A 10,243-nucleotide genomic window follows, 5' to 3' on the forward strand; every position below is an offset into this window, starting at 1 on the left:
CAAAAGTTATATTCTACAGTGTAGGTCAAATGAAAATTGCATCTGATCTATGAATATTACTCTGGAAAAATCCCTTGAATTGTCCAGGGTATAGTAATAGTCAGGGTTAATATATTCTTTACTGTATCTTAATAAACGCAGTGCAGCCAGTTTTTCCTCCAGCGTTGGAGTCCATCACTGTTGCTGTGGATCGGCAACAAATGAAGTCATTGGTTTGCATTTCAGGCCTCTACTGTATGAAAAATACAGGTTGTGTGAACATAGTTGACTTGTGAGAAATTAAAGACATAGATAATCCAATTTCCCTGAATTCTGTTTTTTGAGACTGAGTCTTGCTCTGTTGCCCAGGATGGAGTGCAGTGGTATGAACTCCATACACTGCAACCTCCACCTCCTGGGCTCAAGTGATTCTCCTGCCTCAGCCTCTCGAGTAGCTGGGACTACAGGCATGCGCCACCACGCCTGGTTTATTTTTATTTTTATTAGAGACAGTGTTTCTCTATGTTGGTCAGCCTGGTCTCGAACTCCTGACCTCAAATGATCCACCCGCCTCAGCCTACCAAAGTGCTGGGATTACAGGCGTGAGCCACCGCACCCAGGCTTGAATTCTTAAATTCTATTTCCTTCATACTATTTCATCTAATTCCTTTCCTCACTTGTATTTATCTTATGATTAAGTTATCCTATCTGGTCCTAGGGAACCTTAACATTCTTTAAGGCGGCCGCGGGGGACAAAGGGCGGGCGGATCGGCGGGGAGGGGGCGGGGCGCGGCCAGGCCAGGCCCGGGGGCTCCGCATGCTGCAGCTGCTCCCGGGTGCCCCCGCCGCCGCCCTCGCCGCGGAGCCGCGCGGAGCGGAGCCGGCGAGCTAACCCGAGCCAGCCGGCGGGCGTCCCGGAGGCGGCGGCGCAGGGAGGGGCCGGACGCCCTCACGTGGCCCCGGCGGCCGCCATGGAGGACAGCTGCACCGCGAGGGGCGTGGCGTTGGCTGCCCCGGACCCCGGGCAGGGCAGTGGCGGCCCAGGACCACGCGTCTACTTTCAGAGCCCCCCTGGGCCGCAGGAGAGGGCCCGGGCGGCGCGGACGATGAGGGCCCAGTGAGGTGCCAAGTGAAGGTCACCGTCAAGTATGACCGCAAGGAGCTACGGAAGCGCCTTAACCTAGAGGAGTGGATCCTTGAGCAGCTCACGCGCCTCTACGACTGCCAGGAAGAGGAGATCCCAGAACTGGAAATTGACGTGGATGAGCTCCTGGACATGGAGAGTGACGATGCCCGTACTGCCAGGGTCAAGGAGCTGCTGGTTGACTTGTTACAAACCCACAGAGACCTTCATCTCTGGCCTGCTGGACAAGATCCGAGGCATGCAGAAGCTGAGCACACCCCAGAAGAAGTGAGGGTCCCCGACCCAGGCGAACGGTGGCTCCCACAGGACAATTGCTGCCCCCCGACCTCGTAGCAACAGCAATACCGGGGGGCCCTGCGGCCAGGCCTGGTGCCATGAGCAGGTCTCCTCGTGCCCCTGGCCCAGGGGTCTCTTCCCCTGCCCCCTCAGTCTTCCACTTTTGGGGTTTTTTATTGTGATTAAACTGATGGGACTTTAAAAAAAAAATTCTTTCTATATATAATACATTCTCCTGAAAAAACATAGTCTTCCCCAAGTAGATACAATTTTTATATTTTTATATTTTTAAATCTTTTTTTCTTTATTTTAAAACACAGTTGAGATATTCTGTACATACAATGTAACAGTATCTTGCTTTTTAGGGTTTTTTTGTTAAGGTTTATTATAAATTCTTAAACACCATATCTTTCATCAAGTGAAGATATTTAGCCATACGAATGGTTACGTATTTTTAGTGTTTTTAGTTTTCTGATATTATAAATAATGTTGCAATGGACATATATGAACATAAATCTTAGTCCTCTGACTGTACTTTTCCGTATTTTAAAATATTTATTTATTTATTTATTTATTTTGAGATAGGATCTCATTCTGTCGCTCCAGCTGGAGTACAATGGTGCAACTCACTGCAGCCTTAACATCCCTGGGCTAAAGCAATTCTCCCATCTCAGCCTCCCAAAGTCTCAAAGTGCTGGGACTACAGCTGTGAGCCACATGCCAGCCTGACTGTACTTTCGTGTGTTTTTTTTGGTTTTTTTTTTTTGAGACCGAGTTTCACTCTTACCGTCCAGGCTGGAGTGCAGTGGCCTGATCTTGGCTCACTGCAACCTCTGCCTTCTGGGTTCAAGCAATTCTCCTGTCTCAGCCTCCCAAGTAGCTGGGATTACAGGCGGCCGCCACCAAGCCCAGCTAATTTTTGTATTTTTAGTAGAGACGGGGTTTCACCATGTTGGCCAGGCATGTCTCGAACTCCTGACCTCAGGTGATCTGCCCGCCTCAGCCTCCGAAAGTGCTGGGATTACAGGCGTGAACCACCCCGCCCAGCCAATCTACTCAGGATTTTTTATGGGATTCTTAAATAAGAACCTATAAGTGCCAAACCTCAAAATTTCCCCCTTTTCTCACAACAGCAGTTGTCCTGGCCTCACCCAATCCTTTTGATTTCTTTTTTTAAAAAGCCAAAAATCAAACAAGAGTGTTGGGATTTAAAATCAGTTTTAATATATCTGCTAAGTATTAAAGGTGCTACTAGTAGGTACAGTACTACTAGGTACTAAGTCAATAATTCCACTCATAGTTTTTTTTTTTGCCAAGTTCTGTTGCTCTCCTCTTTAATGTATCCCAGACCATTCCTACCAACATTATATGCCAATCTTTCTTGATGCAAGTTTCCCTTTACAGTCATGATCTTTCTTTTTAGAGATGGGGTCTTGCTATGTTGCCCTGGTCTCAAACTCTTGGCTTCAAAATAGGAAGATCTGTTTCTCTCGTGTTCACTTTGAATGGCTGCTGGACCACTGTTTCCGTGCACAGGCAAAGGGGCAGAGCTGAGGAACAGTCATCCCTCCTCGCTGTCCATTATCTGTTGCCAACATGGTTATTTTCATCTTTGTGCCAAAGTCTCACTGCTCACAGCATTTTCCCTCTCGTGTACCTGCTGCCTCCTGATTCTCACACATATGAGTGTGATCCTGGGCAGGTCCTTCTGTTAAGAGCTGAAGCAATATGAAGAGAGTTCGTGGCCTTTTAACTACTTATTTAGATCTTTTGACTTATCTGCATAACTTTTGTAAAGTTGCAAAACTTAAGTAGAGTTTTGGCCCACATTAAATAACCACCTTAGAAACTCTAATCAAGGTAAGTAGACCAATTTCCTAAGTGCTCTCTAATTATGTTTTTAAATTTATTGTCAAACCAACTATGACCATAAGTTGAAGTGCTGTGGTTAGAGGACACATTTCTGGTCAAATGAATCACAAACTCATGTCAGCTGGTCAAGCAATAATATGCTATTTTCAGTTTTTATAGTACTAGGAAGCAATAAATGACAAGGACTCACATGCAATAAAGCTGTTATCAGTCTGTGAGAAAAATCTCATATATTAGTAGTTATGTTATAGCTATACCAACCTAATAAATTCAGATGTCTTTTGCATATTAGATTACTTTCCCACCACAAGCGAGCTACAAATAATGTTTGTCTTTCTGAAGACAAACATTTGTCACAGTCATTCCTACCATTCTTGCATGAATCACACTGGTTCATCTGCTGTGACTTAGAAGGTTACGGCCAATGTTCAACACAAGCCAAAGTGATAAATGTGCACTTAGCTCATGTGAAAGCCCATGTAGACCCATTTCTGGAACAACGGGAGGAAGATTTATGGCAGTAAGGCAGTGGCATGTGTGAGAATTTCCACAGTGGTGGAGCTGAGACATGGATGGAATTGGGGTGAGAGGTTAGACCCATCAAGTTTAGAGAGAACTGCTGAGTCAAACTCATGGCAGCAAGCCAGGTGCAGTAGCTCGCACCTGTAATCCCAGCTTCTTGGGAAGCTGAGGCAGGAGGATTTCTTGAAGCCAGGAGTTTGTGATCAGCCTGGGTAACACAGCAAAACCCCATCTCTAAAAAAAAGTTAAGAAAAAAAGAGGCCAGGCGCGGTGGTTCACGCTTGTAATCCCAGCACTTTGGGAGGACGAGGCGGGCAGACCACCTGAGGTCAGGAGATCGAGACCATTCTGGCTAACACAGTGAAGCCCCATCTCTACTAAAAATACAACAACAACAACAAAAATTAGCTGGGCGTGATGGCATGCACCATGCAGCCCCAGCTACTTGGGAGGCTGAGGCAAGAGAATCACTTGAACCCAGGAGGTGGAGGTTGCAGTGAGCCGAGATTGTGCCATTGCACTCCAGCCTGGGCAACAAGAGCGAAACTCCATCTCAGATAAAAAGAAAAAAAGAAAGAGACAGAGTCAAAGAAGGTTTCAGATCGATGCTAACCTAGATCCCCAGATTCACCCAGTGGACATACTGTAGGTTCTATGGCACGTGGGGGCCCCCGGCCCTGGTTTCGGCACTGGGCAGCTCTGCTGTTAAATGAGTGGAGTCGTAATTTTATCTCTTTTCCTTAGAGGACTCTCGAAGTCAGTGAGGTGACAGGTGACAACAAGAGTTTATAAAAATCTTGATGTCCTATACAGCAAGGAACACATTTGATGTTTTTTTCAAAAAGATAGTTATCGTTAGTAAGAATGGTAAAGACTTCTTACCATTACTCTCTTTCTTTTTTTTTTTTTTTTTTTGAGACAGAATCTCACTCTGTCACCCAGGCTGGAGTGCAGTGGCGAGATCTCAGCTCACTGCAATCTCTGCCTCCTGGGTTCAAGCAATTCTCCTGCCTCAGCCTCCTGAGTAGCTGGGATTATAGGCATGCGCCACCACACCCAGCTAATTTTTGTATTTTTAGTAGAGATGGGTATCATCATATTGGCCAGGCTGGTCTCGAACTCCTGACCTCAGGTGATCCACCATCCTTGGCCTCCCAAAGTGCTAAGATTACAGGCGTGAGCCACCGCACCTGGCCCATTACTCTCTTTGAGGTGTCATGTAATTGAAGAAAATGCATTTTCGTGATATAGATAAAAATCAGACCCTACCAAACAATTGCCCGAGTTATTCTTATTTGTATCCAGCCCCCTCTTAAATTTTTTCACCACCAATAAGGACAAAGCGGCTACAAATACCAGAGATCTCAGTAGCAAGAGTGGCCCCTGGCATGGAGTAGAGGCACAAGGTTAGGGATGTCCCATTGAGGTAGGTTTGATTTTTTTATAGGCTTGGGACAGGACTTGTGGTGAGGGAAGAAGTTCAGTTCAGGCCGGGCGCGGTGGCTCACGCCTGTAATCCCAGCACTTTGGGAGGCCAAGGCGGGCAAATCACGAGGTCAGGAGATCGAGACCATCCTGGCTAATATGGTGAAACCCCGTCTCTACTAAAAATATAAAAAATTAGCCAGGCGTGGTGGCGGGTGCCTGTAGTCCCAGCTACTCGGGAGGCTGCCACTGCGCCACTGCACTCCAGCCTGGGTGACAGAGCGAGACTCCATCTCAAAAAAAAAGAAGTTCAGTTCAGTTTCCTATTATGGTAACTGGCAAATTATAGCACACACTTTACAAATTGTATTTCATTTTGGTGAAAATCCACTTTGGAATTAATCATAAGAAGAATCTTGAGAAAGATGCAGAAGTAAATCTACTTTTCTGCTTATGATTATGAAGCATAATGTTTACTTTTTTTTTTTTTTTTTGAGACAGACTCTCTCTCTGTTGGCTAGGCTGGAGTGCAGTGGCACGATCTTGGCTCACTGCAACCTCTGCCCCCGGGCTCAAGCAATTCTCCTGCCTCAGCCTCCCGAGTAGCTGGGATTACAGGCATGTGCCACCACGCCCAGCTAATTTTTATATTTTTAGTAGAGACGGCATTTCACCATGTTGACCAGGCTGGTGTCGAACTCCTGACCTCAGGTAATTCGCCCGCCTTGGCCTCCCAAAGTGCTGGGATTACAGGTGTGAGCCACCGCGCCGGGCCCAATGTTTACTTTTTAAGAATTAATTTGATAGAGGTTTGAGGTTGATAGTGTCTTCAGATGGCACTAACAGAGTCTTGAATACAGTCTAGAGCAACCTCTTAGCTTTCTTGTCTGCCTCAACATGAAAGATAACATTTGGCTGGGCACGGTGCAGCCTCGGTGACAGAGTGAGACCTTGTCTGAAGTAAAGAGAAAAAGAAAGGGAAGGGGAGGGGAGGGGAGGGAAGGGGAAGGGTGGGGAGGGGAAGGAAAAGAAAGAGAAAGAAGGGAGGGAAGGAGGGAGAGAGGGAGGGAGGGAGGTTGGAAGGGAGAAAGGAAGGAAGGAAGGGAAAGAAGGAAGGAAGGAAGAAAGAAAAAGGAAGAAAGGAAGAAAGAAAGACAAAAGAAAGAAAGAGAAGGAAAGAGAAAGGGCTGGGCGTGGTGGCTCACATCTGTAATCCCAGCACTTTGGGAGGCAGAGGTGGAAGGATCGCTTGAGTTTAGGAGTTTGAGATCAGCCTGGGCAACACAGCAAGACTCTGTCTCTATAAAAACTTTTAAAAACAAGCGGGGTGTGGTGGTGTGGGCCTATAGTCACAGCTACTCAGAAAGGCTGAGGCGGGAGAATCCCTTGAGCTCAGGAATTCAAGGCAGCAGTGAGCTATGATCAGGCCATTGCATCCCAGCCTGAGCGACAGAGTGACACCCTATCTCAAAAAAAAAAAAAAAAAAGAAAGAAAGAAAATAATTCAAGGAAACAAGGATCACATTATCATACAGGAAGAGCCTTAAATTTATTTGAAAAGGTGAAAAATTGGAGAATTTAGATGTTCTAACTATTAATCTCTTGTGGCTCTTCAGATGGATAGCAAGACCCAGGTTGCTATCACACACAGGTGTGCTGCCATAGCCTGAGATGCTCTGATCTAGAAAACTTCTAGAGGACTTGAAATACAGCTGAGGTAACTCTTTCCTCTCCAAAGTTACAAGAGTTCCACAGAACTCCTCCTACCCCAAACAATAAGATTCCTGTATCAAATGCAATAACAGTTTAAAATATAGGCTGGTCGGGCTGGTTGCGGTGGCTCATGCCTGTAATCCCAGCCCTTTGGGAGGCTGAGGTGGGCAGACCACCTGAGGTCAGGAGTTCGAGACCAGCCTGGTCAACATGGTGAAACCTCAGTCTCTACTAAAATTATGGCGGTGGGCACCTGTAATCCCAGCTACTCGGGAGGCTGAGGCAGGAGAATCTCGCCATAGAGTGACACTCTATCTCAAAATAAATAAATAAATAAAATATAGGCTAGTCTGTGTGCAGTTGTGTTTACAACTATGATCACCAAGAGTTACAGATTTCTTTGCTCCTTCTCCATTCCCACTGCTTCACTTGACTAGCCTAATCCTTCCAAAGGAAATATCTAGGCACCAGAACAAAAGATAGAACTCAAAACTAGAGTGTGACATGATGTCAAAGAAGCCTATGGGGGCATTGTGCCCAGATACAAGTTCTAATGGCCATGGACTGGCATTTTATTTTTTTTGAGACAGAGTCTTGCTCTGTCGCCCAGGCTGGAGTGCAGTGGCCCGATCTCGGCTCACTGCAACCTCTGCCTCCCGGGCTCAAGCGATTCTCGTGCCTCAGCAACCCAAGTAGCTGGGATCACCTCAAGTGATCCGCCCATCTCAGCCTCCCAAAGTGCTAGGATTATAGGTGTGAGCCACCGTGCCCGGTCCAAGCCCAGAAATTTGTATAAAAGTGGGCCCTGAATAGGATGATATCAGCGAAAGCCCTGACAGAAGTTAACACAAAATCTCTTTTTGGAGACACTTTTATAATTCAAGGCACATGGAATGTCTAACGAGCAGTGGCACTTTGCTAAAAATGTGCTCACAATGAAAAATTACAGAGCATGTTGAGGAAGCGATCTACAGGGGAGTCAGGAAGCAAAATGGGAGAATTAGCACCCCAAGAAACTGAGACAGTAAATGATAAAATAAGAAACAACAAAAGAAAACAAAGAGGCAATCAATCAAACAACCCAAAAAGGAAAAGATGAAAAGTAACATGCTATTTAGTAAAAGAGATGTTAGAATATGACCTAAGTGGACATACTCCTACAAACTCACCGATTCACAATGGATTCAAATTGAAACTAGAGAATTGAAAGTAAGCTTGAAAATGTTTGGTTATACTTTAGAATAAATTACCTGCAAGAATTATGAATTATGTGACTCTCATTGGATTTTATTACCTCATTGGATTTTATTATCTCATTGGATTATGTGACTCTCGTTGGATTATATTAAAAGCCATGTGACAGGTTTAGCTTAGATGATAAATGCATACATTTTTCATTGATTTTGAGTTGCTATACCAGTAAATTTTTTTCATAGAAATGTTTTCTGGGCTGGGCATGGTGGCTCACGCCTGTAATCCCAGCACTTTGGGAGGCCGAGGCGGGTGGATCACCTGAAGTCAGGAGTTCAAGACCAGCCTGGCCAACATGGTGAAACCCCGTCTCTACTAAAAATACAAAAAAAAATTAGCCCGACTTGATGACAGGCGCCTGTACTCCCAGCTACTTGAGAGGCTGAGGCAGGAGAATCGCTTGAACCCAGGAGGTGGAGGTTGCGGTGAGCCAAGACCATGCCATTTTACTCCAGCCTGGGGACAAGAGCAAGACTTCGTCTCAAAAAAAAAAAAAAAGTGTTTTTAATTTTTAACGTCTTTAAATTACCAAAATAACACAACTTTTTTATTTCAGATAAATTCTGAAATATAGAAGAGACCAAAAAAAACCCCCCCAAAAAACAAAAAAACAAAAACCCAATAGTCTCACTACCCAGAAACACTACTGATATTCTTTTTTTTTTTTTGAGACAGAGTCTTGCTCTGTCACCCAGGCTGGAGTGCAGTGGTGAGATCTCAGCTCACTGCAAGCTCCACCTCCCAGGTTCACACCATTCTGCTGCCTCAGCCTCCCAAGTAGCTGGGACTACAGGCACCTGCCACCGCGCCTGGCTAATTTTTTACATTTTTAGTAGAGACAGGGTTTCACCATGTTAGCCAGGATGGTCTCAATCTCCTGACCTTGTGATTTGCCCGCCTCGGCCTCCCAAAGTGCTGGGATTACAGGCGTGAGCCACTGCGCCCGGCCACACTATTGATATTCTAGCAGTCTCTTCTGGGTTTTTTTCCTGAACAATGTTTTCTTTTTTTTTTTTTCTTTTTTTGAGACAGAGTCTCGCTTTGTTGCCAGGCTGGAGTGCAGTGGCATGATCTTGGCTCATCGCAACCTCCGCCTCCTGGGTTCAAGCGATTCTCCTGCCTCAGCCTTCCGAGTAGCTGGGATTATAGGCATGTGCCACCACGCCTGGCTAATTTTGTATTTTTAGTAGAGACGGGGTTTCTCCATGTTGGTAAGGCTGGTCTCGAACTCCTGACCTCCGGTAATCCGCCCGCCTTGGCCTCCCAAAGTGCTGGGATTATAGGCGTGAGCCACCGCGCCCGGCCCTGAACAATGTTTTCTAACAAAGCTGAACTTACACTGAAATATTGTTTAGTATACCCTTTGTTTTATAAATTTAACCTACATCATACACATTTTCCCATGTCCTTAGAACTTGCTATAAGTATAGTTTAAATGGACGTATAGTATTTCTTCATGGATACACCATTTATTTAATAAATCTCATTATTGCATATTTAAATTGCTTCCTTTCTTTCATTGTTATAACTCTTCAATAAATATTTGTGCATTAGTCTTTGTTTACGGGTTTAACTATGTCCTTAGGCTACATCTATAATTTTTAAAATCAAGGGACAAGCCTTGATCTTTACAATTCATGTATTCAAATGTATTTTATTTCAATTCGACAAAATTCACTGAGCATTCACTAATTGCCACGTAACTTTTCCCTAGACACTTATTGTCTTTGTTTTGTTTTTCTGATTGTCAAGGTCATCACATACATAATTTGGAATTTATATGTGTGTTTTTCGAAAATGAAAAGCCAGGAAAGGGGAAGCATCAGTGAATTCAGCTCTTTTCTGTGTTCAGTTTGTAGGATCTAAGCCAGCAAAAAGAAAACTCCAAATTGAAGAATTTCTGCTGGGCATTTTAAAATCTGCAAAGTGCCGGGCATGGTGGCTCACACATATAATCCCAGCACGTTGAGAGGCCAAGGCAGGTGTATCACTTGAGGTCAGGAGTTCGAGACCAGCCTGGCCAACGTGGTGAAACCCCGTCTGTACTAAAAATACAAAAAT

At 45.0% G+C, this 10,243-nt stretch overlaps 1 pseudogene; it reads left to right on the forward strand.

The window, feature by feature from the left end:
- The first annotated feature begins 775 nt into the window (after positions 1-775).
- Positions 776-1,609, forward strand: LOC100609837 (protein phosphatase 1 regulatory subunit 14B-like; annotated as a pseudogene).
- Positions 1,610-10,243: the final 8,634 nt, after the last annotated feature.

The sequence above is a fragment of the Pan troglodytes genome, chromosome 13, assembly GCF_028858775.2.
Source record: "Pan troglodytes isolate AG18354 chromosome 13, NHGRI_mPanTro3-v2.0_pri, whole genome shotgun sequence".
Classification (NCBI taxonomy): domain Eukaryota; kingdom Metazoa; phylum Chordata; class Mammalia; order Primates; family Hominidae; genus Pan; species Pan troglodytes.